This window comes from Varroa destructor, unplaced genomic scaffold (assembly GCF_002443255.2).
Source record: "Varroa destructor unplaced genomic scaffold, Vdes_3.0 BEIS01000001.1, whole genome shotgun sequence".
NCBI lineage: Eukaryota > Metazoa > Arthropoda > Arachnida > Mesostigmata > Varroidae > Varroa > Varroa destructor.
In genome coordinates this window covers 260,149-273,103 of record NW_019211454.1, presented here as the reverse complement: position 1 = coordinate 273,103, position 12,955 = coordinate 260,149, and positions in this window count along the sequence as shown.

The window sequence follows — 12,955 nt, the reverse complement described above, 5'->3', positions numbered from 1 at the left end:
CTTTAATAAATTGTCGCGCAATGCTCATACATTATGCATTGCTCGTACATTAAATGTCATACCTTTTAACATTTAGAGGTCCCCCTAAGTAGTTTCAAATCTTAACTACATTGTTTTGGACCTTAAATACGTCCGTGTCACCTGATGGTATCGAGGGGGTGCATCAGCATAGCGAAGTCAATTGAAAAAAAACTTAGACTTAACTCAATAGAATACTAAATTAAACTTGATTTTTAAGTAAGTTTATCTAAAATTATGAGTAATCCGCAAACTAAATGCGAATACATCGTATCACTGACGAATTTTCTTGCAAAAGAGTATATAACAGACGACGCTAGTTTGCTACCTAAGAAACGCGCCATCAAGATTTTATGAGTTTCACAAATGTCTAGCATTATCTTTTAGGTAACCTGCACCGTATACGCATCGCCTATAATACTTCGAAGCGCGGAGCATCAAGCAGGCTAACAAGAAGGATGAAATAAAGTAACTTTAATCGATATTGATGGGAACCTCTGCGGTTCAAAATAGCGTTGGACAAACTTATGTTGGAAAACGTGCTTACAATTCACACAGTCGTACCTTAAATCCTTAAAGAGCGCGCCATTTTTTTTAAACATAAGTGCACAATATTCTCGCCCTGCATGATGCAGCCAGAGCTTTACTGCATGAAGGTTCTGCGTCGATGTCGCAAGCTTGATGGAGAAGAGCGTCGATTACATGCGAAAAGCGACTCAGGCTTCGAAGCCATCTGTGAAGCAGCCCAATTGCTACGTGTAGCCTTCTGTTAGGCGCGTACATATGGGGCAATGAGTAAATGAACAAGGCCTTTCCATAGGTCAGTTGTATTTCTAGGTGGATATCTATCAAACCTAAGCATAAATATTGCTACAAAAAGCAAGAATCTTTGACATGGGGTCTCCAAAAGCAGCACGTGCCCATATGTTGAGAGGCGTGCATGAAGCCTCTGTTTTTCTGAATCTGTATGCTGTCGACAGGACGCTCGGCAGACTGTAACGTTACACGCTACGATGTATACATAATAAATATATACAGAATGAGCCAATATATTCCTACAGCAGGCGATATAACGAGTATAATACACGCATATTTTCATGAGTTATTGACTGTAACCTTAGTAGATCTCTCATGGTTTCTGATAACTGTGGCTGGTTCTCCTGACGATCTGTTTAATCTTGAGATACATAGTATAGCTAACGAGTCATCATACTGTGTATACTGCAAGCACATTGTGTGTGAAACGGTGATCCTTAAATAAAGCAATTAAAATAAACGTACCTAATTAATTTATCGTTACATTAATCATGCGTAGAACAGGACACGCATGAATTTAACATAAGCTGGTAGCTGTGTAATTAAAGCTAATATTAGGCCATCGCCATTATTTCGAAATATCATCAGAGTCTCCACCAATATTCACAGGGTGTAAACAATAAATGTCATTCGGCCTCTCCTGTAATCTACTGTAAACCTCTTAATGAATGAGAATCAAATTAATTCTAAGTGTAACAGCCAGCTAACATAACACACGACTTAAGAATCTTAGGAGCAAGCGGCATGATTTCCTTTTTAAATTTTTAACTACTTTTGCAGATACAATCAGAGCTGCTAAGACAATTTCTGCATAGTCAGTACTTTCACAGTGACTTGCATGCACACATCTTATGAAGTACGAAGGAATTCCACGAGGGAGTTATTGAGGTTTAAGCACATAAAACTTCCCTCTCTATCGCAAACCTGGTTCTGGTCAATGCACTGTTAATTTGGGCTATTGGTTCATAAACTTAAAGAAATATTTTACTTTGTCTCGCGGAACATTCTTTCATTACATTGTGGCTTTCAAATCTTCTAATGTTGCCGGCTTTCCGGCGTAGACTTGATCTTTCGTAGGTTTCCCCAGAGGAAGAGGTCTATTAGTCTGGGGAACGGGCAGAATGTATTGTGCGATCGATTTGTACACCGGTCTCTTGGAAGATTATCGTCAAGGTATGCTCTTACATGACGATGGTAGAATGCAGGTACTTAATCGTACTGAAAATAAATCAGCCATTTTCATTGAAGTCCTTTCAAATGCGTGCTTCACAGTAATGTTGCAGTAAATTCGAGGATTTGGCATTAGTTACTGTACTGTCAAAGTAGGATAGTCCGGTTAACTAATTGCTTGAAATGCTGTAGCTCCCGATAAATTTATATGGTGTTTTTGCACAATATGCACCTCTACAATTACCCCAGCAAACGTAACTAAAACTAAAAAAAAAAAACAAAATAAGCTTTTTTTTTATCGCTTCGAATGGTCTGCCCTGAAAACAATGCACTCTGCTCAAATTTTCCGGAAATACTATTAGCAAAATGGCTTTCTGCAGTTCGGATCATTAATAGTACGTAGTACAATTAGCGATATCTTAGGATACGACATACACTTCAGTTTCTGATGCCAAGCTATAATTTAATTGTCTTACAGGTTGGCTGGTGAAGTTTTTGGGCTTTCGAAATGTTGTCTTTGAGCATCCAAAAAGTTCATAATTAATTGTAGATTCGCCTGAAACTTCCTGTGATATCGTCTTTTCATTTGTGACACGTTTTCATACTTCCTGTAGCATTTTAAGATAATTTTTCATTATTCAGAAGTTAAGCTTGCTTTACTAATTATTTTAAAATAATTACGGCCGGAAAGCAAAGACCAATTAAAAGTTATGATTTATTGAACAACGTAAAAGTTTTTTTTGACGCTCTGCGCGTATATGACCCACTTCCACATCGTGGTATTCTGTTTCGAATTTTCTCGTTTATAGCAAAAACTAGCCAAATACTGAACAAAGTCGAAATTTGATGACCCTACTAACTGGTGATATTTGTTTGGCAAAGAGACACTAAACGCGATGTTTAGTAAAGCATAACAAATTAATGAAAATTGTTTTTTAATAGGACGTCGAAACAGGATCTGCTCGTCGACGGCATTTTTAGTTCGCTGTCTCAGATATTATTAATTCATGTTCAGTGCAGAGATATATTACGAAAAGAGTCGATAGGATTATTAATAAATTAACCATAAAAAGCAATTGTCTCACTACACTTGTATGAATCGATGGTACGCAGTGGATCGAAAAAGCCAATTTGGCCAAAAACTGTTGTAATGTTAAGGTCTTTTGACCAACAATGCTTTGCTTATAATAATAATAATGAAAGGTAAGACTAGAAATGATGTGTCAACCGTTTAGCATGTTTAGCGGGCAGAACACAACTGTGCTCATCGCAAATACGATTGCGGGATGCTGACGATGGCCAAATACGCCAATAATGTGTATATTTCAACCATAGTGTTTGCCAGCCGTGTTTTGTCTTTTATCCTTGTCTAATGACAGAGATGTCACCTTTACCTTTCACTTCTGCTTTGCTGAGGCTTATTTATTTTGTTACTATAGGTGGCTAATGGTATATTCTTTTATGTTGTGATACATAGGAAACAGTACCAGTAGTATAGGCGTCAGGCGGAGGCCACAACGATACTCCAAGCTATTGTAAGAAGAAACAGGAAACCGTAGTACAAAGCCAGCCTTTTTCTTAAGGCTGTGTTATTGTTAATCGCTAAGCTAATATTTGGAGGATACTTTCAAAGCTACCTGCTTTTAGCGAGATTGAGTGCCGTTAGGTCCATTTACCTGTTCACTTTTAAAGGATATGGCTTTGGAAAAAACTTTTTCAGTGAAAATAACCATCGGGTTACTTACTCGGGAGCACATTCCAACAAATGATGCAGTAGCTCTAATCAGAACAATTGCGTTTTTCTCAAAGATCCATATCATCCTCAGCAACCTTTGATCGCATGGCAATTGAAGGAGAAGATTTGCCTTAGATCCTAGGTAAAGGAGCAGGAACTCCTAAACCGAGCTTTAGTGCAACAATTAACCCCGCTTCACAACCGCACAGTTTAAAGTCCACTTCTATACTTTCACCCAAATCCACGCCCTGAAAATCCAACCAAAGGTACATGTTCGTGACAACCGGATCATGGAGGAACACTATTTATTTACTGTTTAGAATGTACTCAAAGTTTCTGTTAAAGCGGTAAAAAAACTCAAGAGAAATTGTTAATAATAACAGATCCATGACGATGAATTGGCCGACCGAAGATTTCGATCTGATCATCCTATAGTAAAGCTTTTGGATCGCAATATTGTGTATGCGCCTTTCACCTTCATATTAGATGACGCATCTTTTTGACATTTGGCTTATTCGACGACTTCGGACAATTACTCATACTAAAAGATTAAACAACCATATGCAGTATTTTACCATGTATGATTACTAAATAATGATACACGAATTCAGGTATTTGGTATTTGCCGGGTACCGAAAACTAAACTCTCTTAGTATAGGGAAACGCAAAGGACCACTAGAAAAATAGACTGCTTGAGGAATCATCAGAGAGAGCCATAACATGTATAACGATAACTAACTTTGTCATGGAGCTCTCGAATAGTCCCAAAATAGGACACGGTTGGTAGAAATGTCGCTTAACGGTTTCGAAGCTCATACATACATACATACATAGATTAATGAAAAATCGTTTGGTATCTGTCACTATATTCTTGGACCGTAAGTTGCTTAGGTTAGTTGGCATTTGATCCCGCATATAGCCAGAGTCAGACAGAATTATAAATTGTACATGGTTGTTATATTCTACTATAGTGCAGCGGACAGTTACTAAACGATTATACACCAAACACAAAAAAAGCATACACTGGGAAGTAGCGTGGTGTACAACGTTTGCAGTGTACGTCTATGCTTTTGATAATAAATTTCGAAAATAGGCAAATATTGAAGGAAATAACGAGTAGTTACCCAAAGCCAGCTGATTAAACAAAAGAGAAGCGCCAGTATTCGGGCAAGTGATAATAAAATAAATTAAAGATAGATACTTCATCACCTCCGGGTCGTTCTCTCTGCTTTCAAGGCGAGGATCACTTGGGGTAGCGGCAACCTACCCTTAAAGGTTGTTCGGTCGGTGGTTTACCTATTCACCTAGCTACAAGAAGTAATCTCAATTGAATAGTTGGAGCAGAACAAGCTCAGCATAGCACATGTAGCATTGTAGGGAGCGAAACAGGGTAGCGGAGCGGGTGACGGCGGCGGAGCCATCAACGGAAGGGGGAGAGGGGATAAGGGGTGGGGAAAATGTAGCTAGAGAGAGTACTAGCATTCTTGCACCTATGCAGTCGATATCTTTTGCAGAATTGCTTTGAAGAGCTTTCTGGTTCACCCCGGCGATCTAGTGACAGTTCGTATCCTACAAGGAGAGTTTCTCGTGCTAGCTACAAAGTCCGTCGACCAACTCGCAGTATCCAATGACTCTGCCCTGCAGTGAAACGCTGAGCTAGTCTGTTGTCGGATGTCAACGAATCCTCAGCAAACAAAGACACCTGCCCTATGATAAGGAGGATCTTCTTAGCGAAGATGTGACAGGACGCATTGAGTCAGACCACTAGCAGGGTGGAAATGCAAAAGCCGTATGCACACACAAAGCAGGACCAGTCCGATCAATTACTTAGAAGCCGGCGAAAATAAATGATATATGCCTGTGGAAGTGAACGATACAGGTAAATCCAACACGAAAAGGGGTTAACGTTTCAGCAGCTAGCCCTTTATTTTATTTGCCTTGGCTAGTCGTCACGGCAGATGTGGGTTCAGGATACACTCACTACTGAAGTAAGCCTTATGTTTAAAAGATAAAGTTTGAAAATGACGCTGTTCAGGAAAAAACCGATTGCCGTAATCTGTTTTGTGTTTTGGTGACTACACGAAACCTGTACAGAAATAAAAGGTGTGATTATGACGCTATTTTTTTTATTTATAAGTGATTTACTAAATTGGGGTATAGTTAAATAGATACTTTGTTTTGTCGCCACCTTGAACCAGAGTTGAGCTCCTCACTTAATCAGAAATGTCTATTTGTCAATCTTCATATTTTATTTATTGCTAGTCATAACTTGGGGCACGGATTCACGGACAGTAGATGCAGTAGATGACTATTTTGAGGAAAAAATCATTCAAAAAGTCATTTTTTGATATTTGGAATATTTACTCCTGGTAAGGCAGACCTGAGAAGCCTTTTTTTTGGTTAACCATGACTTAAGGATCACCAGGGCCTAGATAATATACATGTATTGTTTTGACCTTCTCTTGTAATAATTGGACAACACGTATCCATATAAGCACCCCTGATACATAAAATACATCAAAATAGATATGGCTTTATTTAGAAGAAAAGCAACATGTTTAACAAAACTGTTAGCGTGCATGGTGTAGATTTCGAGGTCACGATATGCATAGCAAGTACTGTGCTACATATATCCAGGAACGTCCTTACAAAGCATTATTTGTTTAGACTCGTTTACTGCTTTGCAAATTTAAGTTCTTGTAGGAGTTGTACTTAACTGTCACAGATATACGAAGACTTTTCCCTTCTTCTTGTCATGGAGGATTTTGGCCGTCAAACTTCAGCTTTGTTTATTAATAAAGCCGCGGAATGAAAGCATATAGCCACAAACGACTGAGGATAGAGCAGTGAAAAGCCATAAGTTCGTTTTCACAATACACAGAGCAAAATGGAATCTGTTATATAAAACTAGATTACCGGAAGAGACCACAAAATGTTTTGAAGCGAAAGGTCAAGTTTTGAAAAAGGTTGGCTTTCTGTCTGGCTAGACAGGGAGGGAGAGATTTTATCGCTGTTTTATGACACTACCCAATAGTACGGTGAGATCTGGTATCCACCTTAAAAGCACAGTGATTTGTATTCGTTTGCATAGGTGCGCTGTAATAATAAGTGTGAGTGTATAGTTGAAAAAAGACGTCTTTCAAAATGGCCGCGTTATCTACTTCTTTTTCAGCGTGACTACTGAAAACATTCAAAGTTGCTTTAGTAGGTGATTCATTAACAATGCTAATGCTTACTGATTGGTGATAATTGGTCCACTCAGAGATCACAACAGAGCTTTGAATCTTATAGTAATAAGTAGTCTATAAGCAGATCCTCCTGTTGTTTAATTATCTATCTTACCTCAAATTAGAGATCACTGAGTAATTGACCTTTACGACCAAAAAAACCGTATTTGTTGGACGAAAAGCAAATGAGTGGCAGAACTACTACAAACCTTGAATCGAACAAAGATAATTTTGGTGTCTTTGTGCCCGTGTTCTCCCATCGCTTTTTTCTTAACAAATAATGATGAGAATACGTTCACTGACTAGTAATGAAGCTTGTCCTAAAGCGGCTTCATTGCTAATTTCCTGCAGAAAGGCTATTCGTCTATTCGATGATTTTCAACAAATAATGTCGCACGCAATATCGGAATAGATACAACTGTAAATAGCAAACAGCTACTTTTAGGATCAGATTTTCTTTCCTTTACGTTTAAGAGCAATTGATCAGAGCTCCTTTATTGTTTAGAAAATACAGCGTAATATTTTCCTCCATTTCGTAGCCACTATAATCAATGTGCACTTAAGCAACCATGTTAACTTGTGACTAGAAAACGCATAGTTAGATTCTGAGCACCGCTGGTGTGGAAACTCACTGTAACTTTTGCCTGTCATGAAAGTAGGGAAGGATTTGGCCTACCCCACTATAATGATAATAATATAAAATAATGCCAGTACATATATATATATATATATATATATATATATGGCATTGGGCGTATATTGAACAAAATGTATATTTGATTACTTATTCATTTTATAAGGGCCATCTCTGGCAACTTGCGTTTACTAAAGTATTTATTTACATTTGCAACTTGAATTAGTTGTTGAAACGCACCAAATGCAAAGTTGGTTTTACTGTTATGCTATTCCACATTAAATTCCCATATATGAATGAGTCATTCTGTATCTTTATTTGAGGAATGTCTTAATAAGCCAGTCGACATTTTGACACAAACAAGACGTTTGAGACAAACGACACTGAGTTTTTGTAGCTATATGCCTTTGTCATCTTTTTGGCGCATATCTCTCTTGAAGTTAACCAGATGGACACTCGTCTCACTCAGAAATATGGTGCCTAATGACGCCACACAATAAATCACTTGTACGGGACGTTACCCATCCTAGCTTGGTATGCGGCTAGCACACCACATCTCATCGCACGACCATAACCGGTTCTTGAAAACCTTTGCTGACTTATGTAACATCCGTGGAGGCTTGTTTCTGAAAGCCTGTTTGTGATGGGAAAAACCAACCTGCAATCTTTATGGGCAGAGGCGTGTTAGCTTGCACATGTCAGAATTCTCAAAGAGGTATCGATGTGATTTTTTTGCCTGCTACCTTTTTCAGGATAGAAGATAATCTTTTTTTATGGAAACTCTTGAATATGTACCATTTAATGTCAACGTGTCAATCTTTACGAGCATAGTGGCGTCCGTTTCTTTATTTTATTATTGTTGTTATATAGATTATATTATATAGATTATATATAATCTAAGCTATAATCACTGTGTTTAGCAATTCATAATGAGTGAGATTTAGGCTAAAGCACTTCAGCTGACCGGTAAACTTGGTTGAAACCCGCAGTTGAGCAAGTTCATATTTAATGGCAGATATTGGAACGTCGTAACTAGCATTCAAAAAATTCGTTTCTTTGGCCTAACCCATTTAACTACTCAATAGGCACATTCATCCGCCTTCAAGAGACGTAGTTGCGTTTTGTACATTGTTCAACATTGCGCATGAGGTAATTTGAAAAGCCGATACAAATATGCCATAAGGACTAGCTTACGTTGATGTTGTCTGCCTTATATACGCAAACGATTGATATAATACCATGTACCGAAGAATCACCATCTAATACAAGTTACCTAAGTATGTATATAATATTGATCGGTGAAGACCGCATGGCTGATTATATAGACTTTACTAAATATGCTCGTTAGTTTTGAATAATATGATCGTTGATGGCTGCAACTCGTTTGATCGTTTTTCCTACATTATAGGTCATGCTCGTGAGGTATTTTAAGAGCCATGGTGAGCAATCGAATGCTAGCAAACCCCCATTCGCAGTTAAGCTTCAGATACGCTCAGCTCGCGTTATAATAGACGTTGTGTTCTTTATGAAATCACTCGACTCTCCATTATCACATTTGAGTCACAGCATGGCACATATAACAAATATTATTCTTTGGATTATCTCAATAACTAAGATATGCTAAGCCATTGATAAGCTCATACATTTGCATGGCTTGCGGAAGTTTGTGTCTGAGAGGATTCTTCACTCTTAGTGAAGCAATATATTCATGTCTGCGACCCTAACCAACCTCGACTCAGAATCAATCAGTTGCTTTTGTAAGTAGCAAGTAAGTAAGCTTATGTATAGCTAGTAAATCGAAATTTTGTGGAAAATGTTACTTAATAGTAATAATGATTATAAGTGCTAAGTGGATTTCTGCACGACATGCAGGTAGATCGTATTGATGATTGCGTTCAGCAACGATTAGGTTTTCATGAAGATAATAAAATAACTTCTTGATACTCGAAAATAATTATTTGAATGTTTTTTTTTTTTTGGTTGTTTATGTGTGCGTGCTGAATTCCGAAATGTAAAAACTGGAAATCTTGAATTAATTTTAGACGGAACGTCGGTTCAATAGAATTCATTTTATTAGTAAGTATAAATATATTCTTCCAGCTGAACCCGTCTTTTTTGTCGAGATAACTGGAATATTTGAAGACTCTTCATCTGCGTTCTTCAGAAGCTAGTTTGAGTAAAGTGCTGATACATAAATTGAGAGGAAAAAGAATTTTTTCTAATGTAAGCTACAGAAATTGACTTACGATGCAGCCATTTGTAGCAACACTGAGAAATGTGTCCCGTCACGTTTCCTATATGGAAGTGCATATCTAAATACAGTTGCCTTATACAGATTTCACGATCTAGGTTACAATTGAAGAAGAAGGCAAGCCATTGGAATGCATCTGCGAAACTCTGTTTGTACCTAACGTGATAAACATTGAAACTTATGCACAGCCTCTGATTGAAATCCTTCATGGCCATTATGTTGTCTTCCCCTCCCAAAAGAATAAATCGTGGTTCAGCCATACTTGCAGCGTTGGCGGGAGGGTCCCAAAGTGTCTTTAAACTACTCCCCGAAGTACAGCCTGAGTTCTACCATTTAACCTCCTTTTTGGGACGATCTTTCGAGAACGTATATATTCAAAGGCAACAATACCTTGAACGATTGGAGATCCGTTCGATTGCCGATGCAGAACGTGGACCATTGAAGTGGCTAACATGTCAAGGTAGGTTGGAGGCTCACCCGATTGGCTCCTCCATTCTCGAAAATCACATCTCGGAGATGTTGGCGTCAAGAGATACAATACCACGCACGGTGCCCTTTTCGCCGTACCATGTAAAGAGGGTATCTCAATACGACGTGATATCCTTTAATAAGACTTCACTGCACCGTCTCTAATGCAAAGTCTTGGCTTACGGGTCAGGAAAGCCGTCGGTCCAGGTAGGGTCTGCAACGAGCAAATGCATCGTGGCACTGACACCGTGCTAGATCGCACTCTTTAATAAATATTTATATACTGCTACATTTTCAATTCAACAGCGAGATGCTACCCGGTCAGACATACCTAAATGAAGCGCGACTCAATCGCGCCGTCATCATGGCGGTGAATAGCAAAAAAAGGTGCTAGTTATAGGTTTCCGCCTGGCTTGCTAACTAGGAGACTAAACAGCTACTTAAAAAGCGTACTTCCTATCCTAACAAAGCAATATGCCTTGCGGCGAGAATGCTCTGTAGAAATGACGTGCAGAATACATATGGCTGACGTTAAGAGATCACTGGCCACATCGAGCTACCTGAGATGTTTATCGACTTCAAGGCAACCTTCGGCTGGCCATCCTGGCCATCGTTTGCACTAACCAAGTCGAGTGTACCTATGATGTACTAAGCCTACTTGCTGCGGTTTTACAGGAAAACAGAATAACTGTCGACGATGAAGTGGCCGAACCCCCGCCTTTCACGCAGACAACCCGCTTTAGCTCAGGGGGATAACCTAAACCCACTTTTAATCTTTATCTTACTGACGGGCCTCTCTGATGAAATTAAAAAGCCACAGAAATCAGTCAAAGTCGCCTTGTATGCGAACGACTTCATGATATACAAGCTGGACAGGTGCCAAATGTTGCAAATTCTAGCTCGGTTCCATACGGAGGTCACAAATTCAGGAGATCTATAACAATTTTTTTCCTTTACTTGCAATGAGGATCAACAAAAGGGAAGGGGACGAATCGACTAAACACGTTATCATTCGTTTTCCCGCACATGGTCCCATTATATACTCTACAGGGAACCACAAGCCTGACAATTCATATAAATGCCCCAGATGCAGGGGAAGCTGCAATAATTCAATAGGCTGACACCGTGTAGTGCCCTCTGGTATCATATTTAGGACATCTGGAAAATCTCTTAAATTAGTTTGGTAAATTCAACAAGTCGTAAAGTGTGTTAAATAGTTGTATATATTCTCTTTTATATTGGAATATTGTATTATTTACTTGTATTTACGAAGTTTGTGAGTGCTACCAACATGAATGCAAAAATAAACTTTTTTGGGATATTATTCTTTAGATTATTTTAAGAACCAGGGTGCCCTAAGTCATTAATAAGTTAATACATTCTGTGTAGCTTCAATAGCTTGCGGGAACTAGCCTCTAAGGAGATTCTTTACTCTTAACCAAGCAATATATTCTTGTATCCGATGTGACCCAGAGTGGTTTCGGCCATCGATTCAGGACCGGTTAGTCGCTAGCGACACCACCTTAAAGCACGTAACGTAAGTTTAGGCAGAACTAATGAGTCCCCATCATAGCTTGGCAGCTGACGCATTGTCTGTTAATCTTAGGGACACATTGTTTGAACCCGGGCATAGACACATTTTGTTTCATGCCGGCAACCAGCCGTCTGATGGAGCCCTTGACGGCGCTACCGGACGTGAGACTCGAAACATAGAGGCATAACTAGTGAATGGATGGAATTTGCAGTGTGAAGTTTCTGCAAAATGAACTACAAATGCTTTGTGACGATCACTGAACCGTGTCTTGATTACAATATGGTTCAGCTTTCTTCAAGATAACAAAGTGTATTTGGATACTCGGAAAGGTCATTTTAATTGTTTATTCTTTCCGCGTGCGTGGTAAATTTCGAAATGTTAAGAATATATAAACTGGAAATCTTCAGTTAGTTCTAGACTTAAAATGCATACAAAACGGAACTGATTAACAGAAGTTATAAAAAAATGCTTTTTGGGCCACCTGTTGAACTCGTCCCTTTGTTGAGATAATTCGGGTATTTGGAGGTTCCTGCGGAGTTATGAAGCTGATCAGATCTGTGTTTTTTAGACTAGTAGAGTGCAAATATATAAATTGTAAAGAAAAAGATTTTTTAATGAAGCCTACAAAAACTGATTTTTCACAATGCAATTATTTGTAACAGTGGCAAGAAAAATAAGTGCTTCGCCACATTTTCTGAAGGAAAATGCGCGGCTAAATACTTCTGTCTTGCGTCAGGCAGCTTTTAATTATCCAAAACGGTTTGAGTGATCTGTAATCTAATGAGCATCACTGGTTCAGGTAACCACAAATGATGCGCAGAATCTTTATCAACATATATTAACATCACATTCATGAAAGCCCACTAAACTCATTTTATGCGATACTCTGGTGTACTTTATAGGTCTGGGACTCGGATTTTTGCGCATGAAGTGTTGAAGATGTTGTCTTCGTAACCGTCGAAGAACCCTACGCAAAGCTGCTTCAAGTAAGCAACAACCTGTATACTTCAAATATCTTGAGTCGCTGGCACAAACCAAAAGCGTTTGATTCACCTAACTGGGCCTCACAACTAAGAGGATCACTCTTGAAATCTTAATGTGA